The sequence below is a fragment of the Periplaneta americana genome, chromosome 2 (genome assembly GCF_040183065.1).
Source record: "Periplaneta americana isolate PAMFEO1 chromosome 2, P.americana_PAMFEO1_priV1, whole genome shotgun sequence".
Taxonomy (NCBI): domain Eukaryota; kingdom Metazoa; phylum Arthropoda; class Insecta; order Blattodea; family Blattidae; genus Periplaneta; species Periplaneta americana.
Genome location: NC_091118.1, coordinates 14,022,843 through 14,038,695, shown reverse-complemented (window position 1 = coordinate 14,038,695; position 15,853 = coordinate 14,022,843). Strand labels below are relative to the sequence as shown.

Here is a 15,853-nt window from a genome sequence, read left to right as displayed (position 1 = left end):
GCAATGTAATTCAGCAAATAATTGAGCGGCAAATAACGTCTTCGTGTGCTTTCTGCGAACGCCAACGAAAGAGCTAAAATGGCAGGCGATTATATTAAGTATTTATCGAGCCTTAAGAAATGAATAAGCGAATCACAAGACGCACACGTTTAAATGTAGCCGAATTGCAACGCGATTGGCTGCCGGAAATGAGAGCGACGGGACTATAATTAGGTTATTTTATGTATTATTATTAATTGTAATTATTGGGTTGAATTGTATTGTGTATTCTTATTGTATTGTCTATATAATTGCATTGTGTAATGTATAATTGTATTGTGTATTGTATTGTAATTTTATTGCGTATTGTTTATAGTGTGTATACCATTGCCACCGGGTGCTTGCCCACTTGCAGCGTAAATAAATACATACAAAAAAGGTGAGAGAGAAAACGGGGCAGACAAATACAAAAAAAAAGAGAGAGACAAATACGAGTATAAAGAAGAGATGTAGGAAAACAAAACAGAGATAACAACATAGGAGATATGTATGGAAACAAAAGAGAGTTAAAAACAAAGTAAAGTGAGAGAGAGAAAAACGAAAGGCAGAAAAGCAAAGGAGAGAGAAAAGCAAAAGAGAGTGAGAAACAAGAGAGAGAGAGAGAAAAAAACAAATTATAGGGAGGAAAACGAAAGAGAGGTAAAACAAAGAAAGGAAAAAGAAAAGAGAGGTAAAATAAAGGAAGGAAAACGAAAGAGAGATGAAAACAAAGAAGAGATAGAAAAGCAAAGGAGATTAGAGAACAAAAAAGAGAGAGAGAGGGAACAAAATAGATGTAAAAACATAGCAGAGAGAGAGAGAGAGAAAAACAAATGAAAGGTAAAAACAAAGGAGAGAGAAAAAAACAAGATGGGTAAAAACAAAGAAGGGAGAGAAAAAACAAAAAAGAGACAAAAAAGGAGACATGTAGAAAAGCAAAAGAGACATAAAGCAAATGAGAGAGAACAGGAAAACGAAGGAGTGAGAGAAAAACAAAAGACAGAGAAAGCAAAGGAAAGCGTACCAAAGAACAGGTAAAGAGGACAAAAATAAAATAAGAAAATTAAGGTCAAATAATAAAAAGAAAAACTAGAAATTGAATGAAGAACAGAAAAAGAACTAGGAGGAAGGAAAAATACTAATAAATAAAAACAAAGAAAAGATACGAATAAATAAAAGGCGGGGAAAATATTCAGTGTTAGAAAGAAATAAAGAGAGGGAATGAATGAACACATAAAAGAAAGAACGTACAAAAAGAGACCAAAAATGAAGAAGTGGCGAAAGAAGCACGCAAAAAAATAGTATAAATAATAAAAAAAATTAAAGAAGAAAAAAAATAATGAAAATGAAAAAGAAACAAAACCGAAATGAAATGAATGATAAAGAAAAGAAGCAAAAAAATTATGAAATAAACAAAAAAAGAAATAAGAAAACAAACGAATGTAAAGTGAGAAAGGAGGGAAAGGACGAAAGAAAGGAAAAACAAAAGAGAAGAAATAGAGAAGGAAGACGGACAGAAGAAAAGAAAAGGAGACAGAAATACAGAAAAGAAAACGTATTCGATCAAACTGCACCCGATATTAAACCCGACGGTCTAGTGCAGGGAATCAATGCACGCAGTTTCTAGATACGAACTGCGTGCTCGTAAATTCTAATCCCTGGAGAAGTGGATCGTCGTGCCGTCGCCTCCGCAGCCAGAGAACAGTAACGAGGTAATTGGTTAAGAAACTGATGTGTTGACAAGCGCCAGACGTCATTACAGTGCGAAATATTTTGGAGTCGTTCCATCCCAGCTCATAAATTACACTCGTTCACGGCGAGAAGTATGGATCACGCAGCGCTAATTGACAACGTCAGAAAACTTCGGTATTGGTGACATCCGTTCTCAAGGCTCTGATATTCCTCTCTGAGGCCCGAAGCTACCGGCTCGGGGTTGGTATCACGGCAAAGAAGGCGACATTTATTTCTCCATAATATTAACTACCAGAGCATTCGAAAAGTAATGACAACATAGTTATTGTTTCTCACTAAATTTATTTAGGTTGCTTTTGGCATTATATACTTCAAATATAGACCCATGCCATGTCAACAATATATTTCCAGGTCCTTGGAAGACGGTGGACTCCATCTGCAGCATCATTTCTAGATATCTTTTTCACTGATCGATCTAAAGCTCTTCGAATGCCTCGCTTCCATCCATCTTGCAGATTTGGAAGACGGTAACTTCCAAGAATTCATGGATTATGTATGCATTCTGTGTCATATTATTTGCTTCTTCAGTCTCAAATTGCGCTCAGGTAATCATAACCTCAATCTTGTCTCCAGTTTCACTAGTTCATTTCGAATTTACGTAACTATAAAAGTGCATTTTAAATTTCTCATTACTGTATTATTATTATTATTATTATTATTATTATTATTATTATTATTATTATTATTATTATTACTTACTTACTTACTTACTTACTTACAAATGGCTTTTAAGGAACCTGGAAGTTCATTGCCGCCCTCACATAAGCCCGCCATTGGTCCCTATCCTGAACAAGATTAATCCAATCTCTATCATCATACCCCACCTCCCTCAAATCCATTTTAATATTATCCTCCCATCTACGTCTCGGCCTCCCTAAAGATCTTTTTCCCTCCGGCCTCCCAACTAACACTCTATATGCATTTCTGGATTCGTCCATACGTGCTACATGCCCTGCCCATCTCAAACGTCTGGATTTTAAGTTCCTAATTATGTTAGGTGAAGAATACAATGCGTGCAGTTCTGTGTTGTGTAACTTTCTCCATTCTCCTGTAACTTCATCCCGCTTAGCCCCAAATATTTTCCTAAGCACCTTATTCTCAAACACCCTTAACCTATGTTCCTCTCTCAGAGTGAGAGTCCAAGTTTCACAACCATACAGAACAGCCGGTAATATAACTGTTTTATAAATTCTAACTTTCAGATTTTTTGACAGCAGACTGGATGACAAAAGCTCTTCAACCGAATAATAACAGGCATTTCCCATATTTATTCTGTGTTTAATTTCCACCCCAGTATCATTTATATTTGTTACTGTTGCTCCCAAGTATTTGAATTTTTTCACCTCTTCGAATGATAAATCTCCAATTTTTATGCTTCCATTTCGTACAATATTCTGGTCACGATATATAATAATATGCTTTGTCTTTTGGGGATTTACTTCCAATCCCACCGCTGTACTTTCTTCAAGTAAAATTTTCCGTGTTTTCCCTAATCGTTTGTGGATTTTCTCCTAACATACTCACATCATCCGCATAGAGAAGCAGCTGATGTAACCCGTTCAATTCCAAACCTTCTCTGTTATCCCGAACTTTTCTAATGGCATATTCTAGAGCAAAGTTAAAAATTAAAGGTGATAGTAATGGTAACATAGTTATTGTTTCTCACTAAATTTATTTAGGTTGCTTTTGGCATTATATACTTCAAATATAGACCCCTGCCATGTCAACAATATATTTCCAAACCCTTGAAAGACGGCGGACTCCATCTGCAGCATCATTTCTGGATTGATTTAAAGCTCTTCGAATGTTAACTCTTGACTGAAAGCGAATGCCTCGCTTCCACCCATCTTGCAGATTTAGAAAACGTTAACTTCCCAGAATTCATGTATTATGCATTCTGTGTAATATTATTTGCTTCTTTATTCTCAAGTTACGCTCAGGTAAACATAACCTCAATCTTGTCTCCAGTTTCACTAGTTTATTTCGAATTGATGTAACAATAAAAGTGCATTTTAAATTTCTAATTACTGCCTGAGCGCTAGCCGCTTGAGTCACATACGCTGCTGGAAGTCCAGAAGAGATCAAGTCCGAATTGTACTTCAACAGAAATTGTGAAAGTGGAAAAGAATATTTTAGAAGTAACAGAAGAGAGAAGATGAAATTGGTTTGGACATATTAAAAGAATATCAACTCAGAAGTTACAAAGGACAATTTTTAGAATGGGAAGTAAAAGAAAGAAGAATAAAGGGAAGACCAGAATAACAATGGATGGATAGTGTCTGACGAAGTATGGATCAAAATGGATTGACGACATAGGAGGATGCAGCAGATTTTGGAAAAATAAAATTTGCTTTGGATAAAGGAATTCCATTGCATTAAAGGAAGTCCCTTAATAAAGATCTTGGTCTTTGCACTAACTACAGACTCTCAGTTTCAATAAACATATTTTTAAAAGTTAACCAAGCTTAACAGACATGCAGAAACATTCAACCTTCGTGGCATGTCACTGCATAGCGATAACATGTTCCAAAATAAAACGCCTTAGCACATCTGCCCAACGACTTCTGTCAGTCAATCTCATCGGTATTTAAAAATAGTTTCGTGTTAATAAAGCTCCCTGGAGCGTCTTCAATCTATTTCTGATGTCTGGCAGCTGCAGAAGAGATCGACTGTCTTTGTCTCTCATTACAATATCTCTTGAATTTTTTTTAAATTCATTTAATCCTGATGAGATTACATCGGAGAGCATTCGTTAAGGGAAAATCTTTAAAACCCAAAGAAATAAGAAATTATAATAGCTAATTCATTTGTTTGGTGGGCTTTCCAATGTGCGACTCCCTATTAAAATATTGTACCTACAAAATTTAATAATAATAATAATAATAATAATAATAATAATAATAATAATAATAATAATAATAATAATGTTTTATTTTCGCTGGCAGAGTTAAGGCCATAAGGCCTTCTCTTCCACTCAACCAGCCTTAATCAATACAATACATAAATTTAAATTACAAATATTTTCACTACACTTAAAAGGTTCTCCAGCAATATTCTTCACTACACATTTATTTAAATTTAGATAAATCTATAAGGTAAAGTAGTAACTTAATTTATGAGCTAATTTAATTCAATGAATTATAATTAATTTAATATTTGAGATAGCTAGTAAAATGATGAAAATTAATTTAATATAAGCTTACTAGGACTATGTTACAGGGAGAATATATATATATTTCTATTTCTATAATGAGAATATTAATGTAATTGCCATTAGAGGTTTTGTAAGTCTATTTAGAGAAATTAAAGTCGAGTAGAAGAGATTGTTCGGAATTACAACTACTACAACGAAGAAGGACACATCAGAACTTACTTCAAAACTATTTGTTATCATCTGAAGCTATATGAAGATGAACAGGCAGAAGAGATTGAGTAAGGAATTGAAATAAATTTGTAGATGGACATAATGTATTGTACAGGGACATCACTTTATTTTTACCAACATTTTTAACATAAACCTGACTATACTCGGAAACACTGTTACCCCCTTCCATTACAGGAGTTTTGTGTTACTAGTGCAATATGTAAACAAATTATTTTACTAGCTATAGGAGGAGAGAAAAGTAGTGTATCCATTTATGTTACAGGGAAATACGATATTACGATTTTCAGTTTGTTTATTACTTTTAAGGTATTTTATCAAAATACAGTAGAGTAGATCTAGTAACAGTTTTTTTTTTCACAAACTCAACTCTTTAGGCGGTTGTATTCAATATATAATAGTTACTTTATTCAGCATATTACCATACTTTCGGTAACTCTAATCTTCACTTCTGCTTAGTCCACACAGATAAAGTTATTCAGTCGTGCTACACACAATACCTGTGCGAAATAAGAGGGCAAAGTATTTATGGCGATCGCAATAATCACGACATAATAAACATACAATAGATTTTTACTGATCTTTACGAATCAAGCGATTCTGATTAATAATATGCGGATAAAACAATCACGACAAATCGCGAAATAGAGTTCTAACAGCGAAATATGAACACATTCGCGAATTATTACTATTGCGTCGTTTTATAGCAAATTTCACATTCTGAGTTCTTTTTTCGGACATTTTTTTTTCATTTGAATTTGTTATACATTCAAGTAGGCTACATTACATGGTATTCCAGGTGTTCTGATTGCATTAGTGAACTCAAAAGACGGAGAATTCAACATTTCACCAATAATTTGAAAGTGTTAATTTGAGGACTGTAGTTTTTTTTTCGTTTTTATTGAATGCATGTTAAATACATCTCAATCCAACAAATATTGTCTATTGGCCATACCGCACCTTTACCAGAATCCAACGAACCTTTAATGTTAATTATTTGGAAAGTAATATACATACTGAGTTAATATTCCAATTTCGAAATAATCATATTTTTCAAAATTTCCATTAATATCCGCCAAGAGTACAAATCAATCTGCAACAATCTCCGCCGACACCAATATTAAAAAACACAAATGATAAAATTAATCTCCATAAATACCTGCCCCTGGAAATAAGCTTGAATAATATAGGCACTTTCTTCTATAGAAAACGCAACCATATTTCTGAAACACACTATATTCTTTACCCTGCTAGCAGATTTCGTTTGCTACAGCGGCCGTAAGTTTGTGTGGCTGACGGGAGCAGGAACAATAGTGAAAGGGGTGGGAGTCAAGTACATTCAGAAACCCAGGTACAATAAAAATGCAATTAAAAATAAAGTGATGTCCCTGTACAATCATGTAGTGGACGTAAAAATGTGGACATAAAATTTGTGCAATTGGACTAAAATAAAGTGGACATATACTTCATAGGACATATATTTATGGACATAGTGTAATGAACTTTTATGTAATGGCCATAATAAAATGGACATTAAAATTGTGGACATTATAAAAAGGATCTAACGTCTGTGTTTCGATTCTAATATAATATGGCCCGATTTACTCTGAGGACATGATGTGGGGAAGGGTATAGAATGTTCTTACAAAGGGAGGAAAGGAAAGTCTGTCTTTGGCTTAGAGATTGATTGGGGTGCAATCCTCATTCTGAATTAAATTTTCAAAATGTAAAGAAGATAACTAAATAGTATATAATGAAGTTTGTTTTACTTCTATAGTTTAAACTGTATATTTTACTATGATTTTATAGGAACGTTTTAAAAACCCCTCATCCCGATGGCCAACCCTGTAGCTTCTGAAACAAATACCCTTCGCCAATCACTCTCAGTCTTCCACTTTTTCTGACGACATACAAAGTGATGTTAAGGATCATGAACAGACAATTCGAAAACGTTACTGTATCTGTTCCGGAATCAAATCCAAGCCCGCGTTCTAACACTGAACTACGGGAGCTATTCTATCGCAATTAAAAGTCCTGACTGAACAGAGCATTATCAGCCTGATGTGTTTCGTGGCGAAGCACCCCAGACTGAGCAACTGTACGGCTCCGTGTTCAGGCCACGTGTGAAAGTATCATCCCAGCTCTGGGATATATATAGGCAGACAGCCTAAGTAATTCCGTCTCGTGATTGGTTGGAATTAAATGAAGGGAAAAGTCTCCTTCCTAACTGCTAAACCGAAAATCTAAATATATCAGGATATCGCGTTCGTCACCATCGACGTCTGAAGCCAGAATCGTCGGATTGTAGGTACCTTAATAACATTATCTCATAAACGATGTAATCAATATATTGCTATCGTACAGAAATGAACAAAGAGTCATAAAAAGAAGATGAGAAAATTCAATTCAAACTTGAAGCAATAATTAGCCTGAATTCTAGTTTCGAACACATGATGGTGTCTTTATGAAAATGGACTCCTTAGTACACACCTCTATAACTTTTGGTATTTAGAGTTCTTTCCTAAAATTAAAAACAAGATAATATATAAGCCCGCCATTGGTCTCTATCTTGAGCAAGATTAATCCAGTCTCTATCATCATATCCCACCTCCTTCAAATCTATTTTAATATTATCTTCCCATCTACGTCTCGGCCTTCCTAAAGGTCTTTTTCCCTTCGGCCTCCCAATTAACGCTCTATATGCATTTCTGGATTCGCCCATACGTGCTACATTCCCTGCCCATCTCAAACGTCTGGATTTAATGTTCTTAATTATATCAGGTCAGGAATACAATGCGTGCAGTTCTGTGTTGTGTTACTTTCTCCATTCTCCTGTAACTTCATCCCTCTTAGCCCCAAATATTTTCCTAAGCACCTTATTCTCAAACACCCCTAACCTATCTTCTTCTCTCAAAGTGAGAGTTCAAGTTTCACAACCATAAAGAACAACCGGTAATATAATTATTTTATCAATTCTAACTTTCAGATTTTTTGACAGCAGACTGGATGATAAAAGCTTCTCAACCGAATAATAACACACATTTCCCATATTTATTCTGTGTTTAATTTCCTCTCCAGTATCATTTATGTTCGTTACTGTTGTTCCCAGGTATTCGAATTTTTCCACCTCTTCAAAGGATAAATTTCAAAATTTTATATTTCCATTTCGTACAATATTCTGGTCACGAGACATAATCATATACTTTCTCTTTTAGGGATTTACTTCCAAACCTATCGCTTTACTTGCTTCAAGTAAAATTCCTGTGTTTTCCCTAATCGCTTGTGGATTTTCTCCTAACATATTCATATCGTCCGCATAGACAAGCAGCTGATGTAACCCGTTCAATTCCAAACCCTCTCTGTTATCCTGGACTTTCCTAATGGCATACTCTAGACTCTAGAGCAAAGTCAAAAAGTAAAGGTGATAGTGCATCTCCTTGCTTTAGCCCGCAGTGAATTGGAAACACATCTGACAGAAACTGACCTATACGGACTATGCTGTACGTTTCACTGAGACACATTTTAATTAATCGAACTAGTTTCTTGGGAAGACCAAATTCAATAAGAATATCATATAAAACTTCTCTCTTAACAGAGTCATATGCTTTTTTGAAATCTATGAATAACTGATGCACTGTACCCTTATACTCCCATTTTTTCTCCAATATCTGTCGAATACAAAATATCTGGTCAATAGTGGATCTATTACGAGTATATTCATATTACTATTTTTAATTGGTCATTTTTCGTATTACTCATTCATATTTTCGTAATTGTTTATACAGTTTATAGAACAAAGTACAAAATAAAATTAGAGCAAAACATTTAGGAGTCTCGGAACATACTTTGAAAGACGCTGAGTTTATGCATGTGTTCATGCTGAGTATGCACGTATGATCTCTTTGCTCTTTCTTTCTGTTTTACTTTCTCTTTTACTCTCCTTCTTTTTGCTCCCATTCTCTTCGGTTTTTTTTAAGCTAACTGATGCCATAATCCATAAAAAACGACAAGAAAATTTCGATTTCATGTCAATTTTCACGAACAGTGACATTAATTTCTTGAAAGGTGATGCAGTCACATCTTAGATTCGGTGGGAGATGGTACTCCAACTCCGACATGCAAACTCAGCAATGCTTTAAATACAAACGGCATAATTACTCCACATTCTTTATCATCTAGTGTGGCCAGCACAATCACGAAATTAAACGAGAGACTTTTATACCTCCACCAACTTTATGACACAATAAACTGTGTAGGACAAATATACTCTCATCTTTGGCAATGGTTGTTATACCCCTCTTGTTATTTCTATCACCGTTGCTGGTTGTTTTGTTAGATGCACTACCGTTTCGCTTTTGTGTGGATTCATAATTTATGCCACTATAATGTCGTAATAACTACGTGGTCATAATTTAAGGCAGTAATAAACGAGGCGTACAGATGGCATTTATAGGCTCCTTCTATCTCTGTCTTAGCTTTAATAAACTTGGGAATTCATAGAAATTTCAGATATCACATTTTATATTGGCAAAAGTAGGTACCTGTCTGGACATATTGTATATCGGTGAAATGTATGCTAGTTAAAGAGTTGTATGATTAAAATAAGAATATACAGTCATGGATACGTCAATTCAAACACGTACGGGTTACTGCGCACGGCAAATACTTCATGCGAAACGCTTGTTTTTTTTCTTTTTCAACTTCTAGTACAGCAGCGAAGTTGTAGTGGCTTCAAAACAGAACAAAAGAGCGTACAAGGATATCAGCTCTGATTGGACATCATTCCCTGATAAACTGACTCGTAGATACGGAATATGAACAAAATCCGCCCAATAGTTTAGTAGATATCGCTGTACACAGACAGACTACTACTAAAATTATTATATTTCATGTACATCATTCCCTGATAAATTGACTCGTAGATACTGAATATGAACAAAATCCGTCCAATAGTTTAGTAGAAATCGCTGTACACAGACAGACTAGTACTAAAATTATTATATTTCATGTACATCATTCCCTGATAAATTGACTCGTAGATACTGAATATGAACAAAATCCGTCCAATAGTTCAGTACAAATCGCTGTACATAGACAGACTAGTACTAAAATTATTATATTTCATGTACATCATTCCCTGATAAATTGACTCGTAGATACTGAATATGAACAAAATCCGTCCAATAGTTCAGTACAAATCGCTGTACATAGACAGACTAGTACTAAAATTATTATATTTCATGTACATCATTCCCTGATAAATTGACTCGTAGATACTGAATATGAACAAAATCCGTCCAATAGTTCAGTACAAATCGCTGTACATAGACAGACTAGTACTAAAATTATTATATTTCTTGTACATCATTCCCTGATAAATTGACTCGTAGATACTGAATATGAACAAAATCCGTCCAATAGTTTAGTAGAAATCGCTGTACACAGACAGACTAGTACTAAAATTATTATATTTCATGTACATCATTCCCTGATAAATTGACTAGTAGATACAAAATGTGAACAAAATCCGTCAATAGTTTAGTAGAAATCGCTGTACACAGACAGACTAGTACTACAATTATTATATTTCATGTACATCATTCCCTGATAAATTGACTCGTAGATACTGAATATGAACAAAATCCGTCCAATAGTTTAGTAGAAATCGCTGTACACAGACTAGTACTAAAATTATTATATTTCATGTACATCATTCCCTGATAAATTGACTCGTAGATACTGAATATGAACAAAATCCGTCCAATAGTTTAGTAGAAATCGCTGTGCACAGATAGACTAGTACTAAAATTATTATATTTCATGGTATAAATTCCGCTGAAACGTATTATACCCGTTAAAATATCCGAATTTAACTTTTCCCCATAACATTACTTTCTGTAATGATAAGGTAAGAATAAATTGCATGTATTGGGAGCAGTTTAGAACGCTTATTTTATGTGAAATATTCTTTTAGATTTTCCCACGAGACTTCAGTGGCGGCGGTGGTTGTGGTATTGATGACGCAATACAGTAGATACTTTCAGAGGTAATGATTTGTGGCATTATGCACTTTTTCTAATCTAAAAAGTCTGGAAATTACAGAAAATGGAATCAGTTTCAAGTTAAGGCAATTGAGTCATTTCACAAAACCTTTCATTCATGAACGAGGAAGTAATTTATTGTGAATCAAGGGTGACCTTCGATTTCTTTAGCGACTTTCTATTACCTAACAGCAGAATACCCGTGACAGCCCGTGTGGAAATAAATGACGTCGCAAATTTTCACACCTTGTAGATCGCCTCTTTTCCTCTGACTTCCTTTAAAGTTTCAAGTTACATTTAAAATACGTATTGCGTTACATGAACGTGATACTATATTCTGTGAAACAATCGCTGCCCACAAAGAAAACGTAGTGCTATCACAGTCTAGCATATACAGTCGTGACGCTCAATACGTAGTAAATATGCAAACATTAGGTAGTTGCTCACCCCTAGGATCGCTAATATCGCCTCATTACAGGCAATGCAAAATAGAACCGTTACAGTCTATTGTTTCTAGCACCCTCAAAACTCAAGCTTCGTGACTGTATATAGTAGACTGTGGTTCTATCTCAGAACTTTCTTTCTCTCTTTTCTACCATCTCATCACTTTCCTTTATCACTACTTCCTACATACATATACTGAGAAATTTGAGAATTGTGTTAAAAATTGCAATTTTTACAAATTAAGTTAATTTATGAAGACATTAACAAAACAACAGCAACAATGAACATATTATACATCTTAATTACATACTTTTAGCACTGTCCATCTTATTAAATAGGGCTTTTAAGAAACCCGGAGGTTCATTGCCGCCCTCACATAAGCCCGCCTTCGGTTCCTATCTTGAGCAAGATTAATCCAGTCTCTAGCATCATATCCCACTTTCCTCAAATCTATTTTAATATTATCCCCCCATCTACGTCTCGGCCTCCTGAAAGATATTTTTCCTTCAGGTCACCCAACTAACACTCTATATGCATTTCTGGATTCGCCCATACGTGCTACATGCCCTATCCATCTGAAACGTCTGGATTTAATGTTCCTAATTATGTCAGGTGAAGAATACAATGCGTGCAGTTCTGCGTTGTGTAACTTTCTCCAATAATAATAATAATAATAATAATAATAATAATAATAATAATAATAATAATAATAATAACAATAATAATAATAATAATAATATAATAATAATAACAATAATAATAATAATAATATAATAATAACAATAATAATAATAATAATAATAATAATAATAATAATAATAATACTTACACTTACAAATGGCTTTTAAGGAACCCGAAGCTTCATTGCCACCCTCACATAAGCCCGCCATTGGTCCCTATCCTGAGCAAGATTAATCCAGTCTCTAGCATCATATCCCACTTTCCTCAAATCTATTTTAATATTATCCCCCCATCTACGTCTCGGCCTCCTGAAAGATATTTTTCCTTCAGGTCTCCCAACTAACACTCTATATGCATTTCTGGTTTCACCCATACGTGCTACATGCCCTGCCCATCTCAAACGTCTGGATTTAATGTTCCTTATTATGTCAGGTGAAGAATACAATGCGTGCAGTTCTGCGTTGTGTAACTTTCTCCAATAATAATAATAATAATAATAATAATAATAATAATAATAATAATAATAATAATAATAATAATAATACTTACTTACAAATGGCTTTTAAGGAACCCGGAGGTTCATTGCCGCCCTCACATAAGCCCGCCATTGGTCCCTATCCTGAGCAAGATTAATCCAGTCCCTACCATCATATCCCACTTCCCTCAAATCTATTTTAATATTATCGTCCTATCTAAGTCTCGGCCTTCCCAAAGGTATTTTCCCCTCAGGTTTCCCAACTAACACTCTATGTGCATTTCTGGTTTCACCCATACGTGCTACATGCCCTGTCCATCTCAAACGTCTGGATTTAACTGTATTGGACCCTAGCACGAGCTTTGCTCCTTCGGGTGTACTAATTTTGTACGTCATCTTTATAATCGAAAGGAAATAAATTATTACTATTATTATTATTATTATTATTATTATTATTATTATTATTATTATTATTGGAGAAAGTTACACAACACAGAACTGCACGCATTGTATTCTTCACCTGACATAATTAGGAACATTAAAAATCAGACGTTTGAGATGGGCGAATCCAGAAATGCATATAGAGTGTTAGTTGGGAGACCGGAGGGAAAAAGACCTTTCGGGAGGCCGAGACATAGGTGGGAGGATAATTTTAAAATGGATTTGAGAGAGGATGGGATATGATGATGATAGAGAGTGGATTAATCTTGCTCAGGATAGGGACCGATGGTAGGCTTATGTGAGGGCGGCAATGAACCTCCGGGTTCCTTAAAAGCCATTTGTTTGTATTATTATTATTATTATTATTATTATTATTATTATTATTTCCCTAATTATGTCAGGTGAAGAATACAATGCGTGCAGTTCTGCGTTGTGTAACTTTCTCCATTCTCCTGTAACTTCATCCATCTTAGCACCAAATATTTTCCTAAGAACCTTATTCTCGAACACCCTTAACCTCTGTTCCTCTCAATGTGAGAGTCTGAGTTTCACAATCATACAGAACAACCGGTAATATAACTGTTTTATAAATTGTAACTTTCAGTTTTTTTTTGGGGGGGGGGAGGTGGGACCAGACTAGATGACAAAAGCTTCTCAATCGAATAATAACAGGCATTTCTCATATTTATTCTGCTTTTAATTTCTTCCCGAGTGTCATTTATATTTGTTACTCTTGCTTCAAGATACTTGAATTATACTTTATATCAGTTAAGAATTTAATTATAATAACTTTTCTAGTATTAAAATGAAAATTAAGTGGTAAATCACCTAGTTGATTAGTTTCGACTTCATGTCAGTCATTCTCAGAACTAGTGTGGTTCTTGCTTCTTTCGGTATCTTCAGTTGCTTTGCTGGGAGAATGCGTTTGTGTTTGGTAGTGTGGAGTCAATAAATTAGAGTGTGTATTCTGAAATTTAGTTGTTTATTGAGAATGTGTTGTGGGTGTGTTTTTGTGTGTCTGTATAATAAAATTCGTACTGTTTTAGTGTAGTATCCTAGATATTCAATCGAAAAACTAGAAATTGATTAATCACACTAGAAGAGCAAGACATAAACAGACACATAAATACACCCACAACGCATCCTCAATACACAACTGAATTTCAGAAAAACGCCCTATTTGACTCCACACTACCAAACACAAACGCACCCCCACCAACAAAAGAACTGAAGAAATCTAAAGAAGCGCAAGAATTTAACTAGTTTTGTCGATGACTGAGAAGAAGTCGAAACTAATCAACTATGTAATTGACCACTTAGTGTTCATTTTAACCCTTAAATTCACAAAGTATCCTATAGGATACAACAGGTTAATAGGCTATATGCTATAATTTTAATAGAACAATAGAAAAAAATTGGTAGGAAAATTAAAATTTCACAATACTATAACATTGTACAACATATAAAATATGGAGATTGCGATAGTTGTTTTCTTTACGGTCCGACACGGTTTAATAAACTAGTGTGAGAAATGAAGTTTTGCCAATTTAAGGGTTAACAAGCAATTTGTTGTTGATCTAAAAAAAGAAGCTTATCTATCAATAAGGAGTTTCTTCCTAATGTAAAAAGAAGCTCAAGTAAGAAGAAATTATTATTCATGTTAAGGAAAATGTTGAAGCACAGTGACTACCCAAGAAAAGAAAGAATGCATTTCGAAGTGAATTATGCTTCATAACATTTAAATATGTTGTTGCATATCAGTAAAATGATTAGAATAGGTTAAGCAGTAATTGAAATAATGAATAATAGCTCTAAATCACGTAGATTTAAATTCCTTGTCATGAAGGCTAAATGATTGTGAACTGTAACAGACTAGGACGGGGTTCAGAATTTCAGGTTCCAAATGTTTCGTGGCACGGGGTATAATGAAACCAATAAACTTGAACTTTGCAGAGAAGTATTGCATTACGTTCCTCGTACCTTGCACGCCGTTATCTGAACAGAAATCTCGGGCGAAGCAGTTAAGTATCCCTTTTCATCTCTTTGTAAATATTCAGCTAAAGGAAAGATAGCTTAAGGGGTTAGGTATAAGCTTACAACAGTAAAATGTTTGGAAATATTCAACATTTTTTTCCTCCATTACTGTATCTTGTACAATAATGAAAACTGGTATGTGTAAAACACTGTCCTTCTGCTGTATGAAAAAATATTTATGCTCGACCGTGCCGAAATGTAGTAATTATACACCTGGTGGTAGCCCTTTAATGCACCTCATTAAAGTACACCTATTCATTATACTTCAGTTGTTCAGCCAATGAGAAATCACCATTGTACCATTATAAAACCGCAAGTATCGATTATTCTCGGATATGCAATCGAAAGACAATTAGGGAAACGTCACCGGAGGCTGGAAATCCAATACTGTCGCAGAAGGTTATGTTCTGTTACTATAATAATTAGCGTTAATTATAAATAATATTCAAATAAATTCAATTTGTCATCTCGTTTTTCAATTCTAAATCAATTTCCAGGTTATATCAAGACTAATGTTCATGTTATTCTCTAGATTATATCAAGGTCAATGACATTCGTGCCACGGAAAAAATCAATACTTTCGCG

General features: G+C 34.5%; 1 protein-coding gene across 3 annotated transcripts in view; it reads right to left on the bottom strand.

Moving 5' to 3' along the window:
* The window catches only part of LOC138713786 (arginine kinase), a 436,319-nt gene that overhangs the window by 386,382 nt on the left and 34,084 nt on the right, over positions 1 to 15,853 (bottom strand). The window lies entirely within an intron of this gene.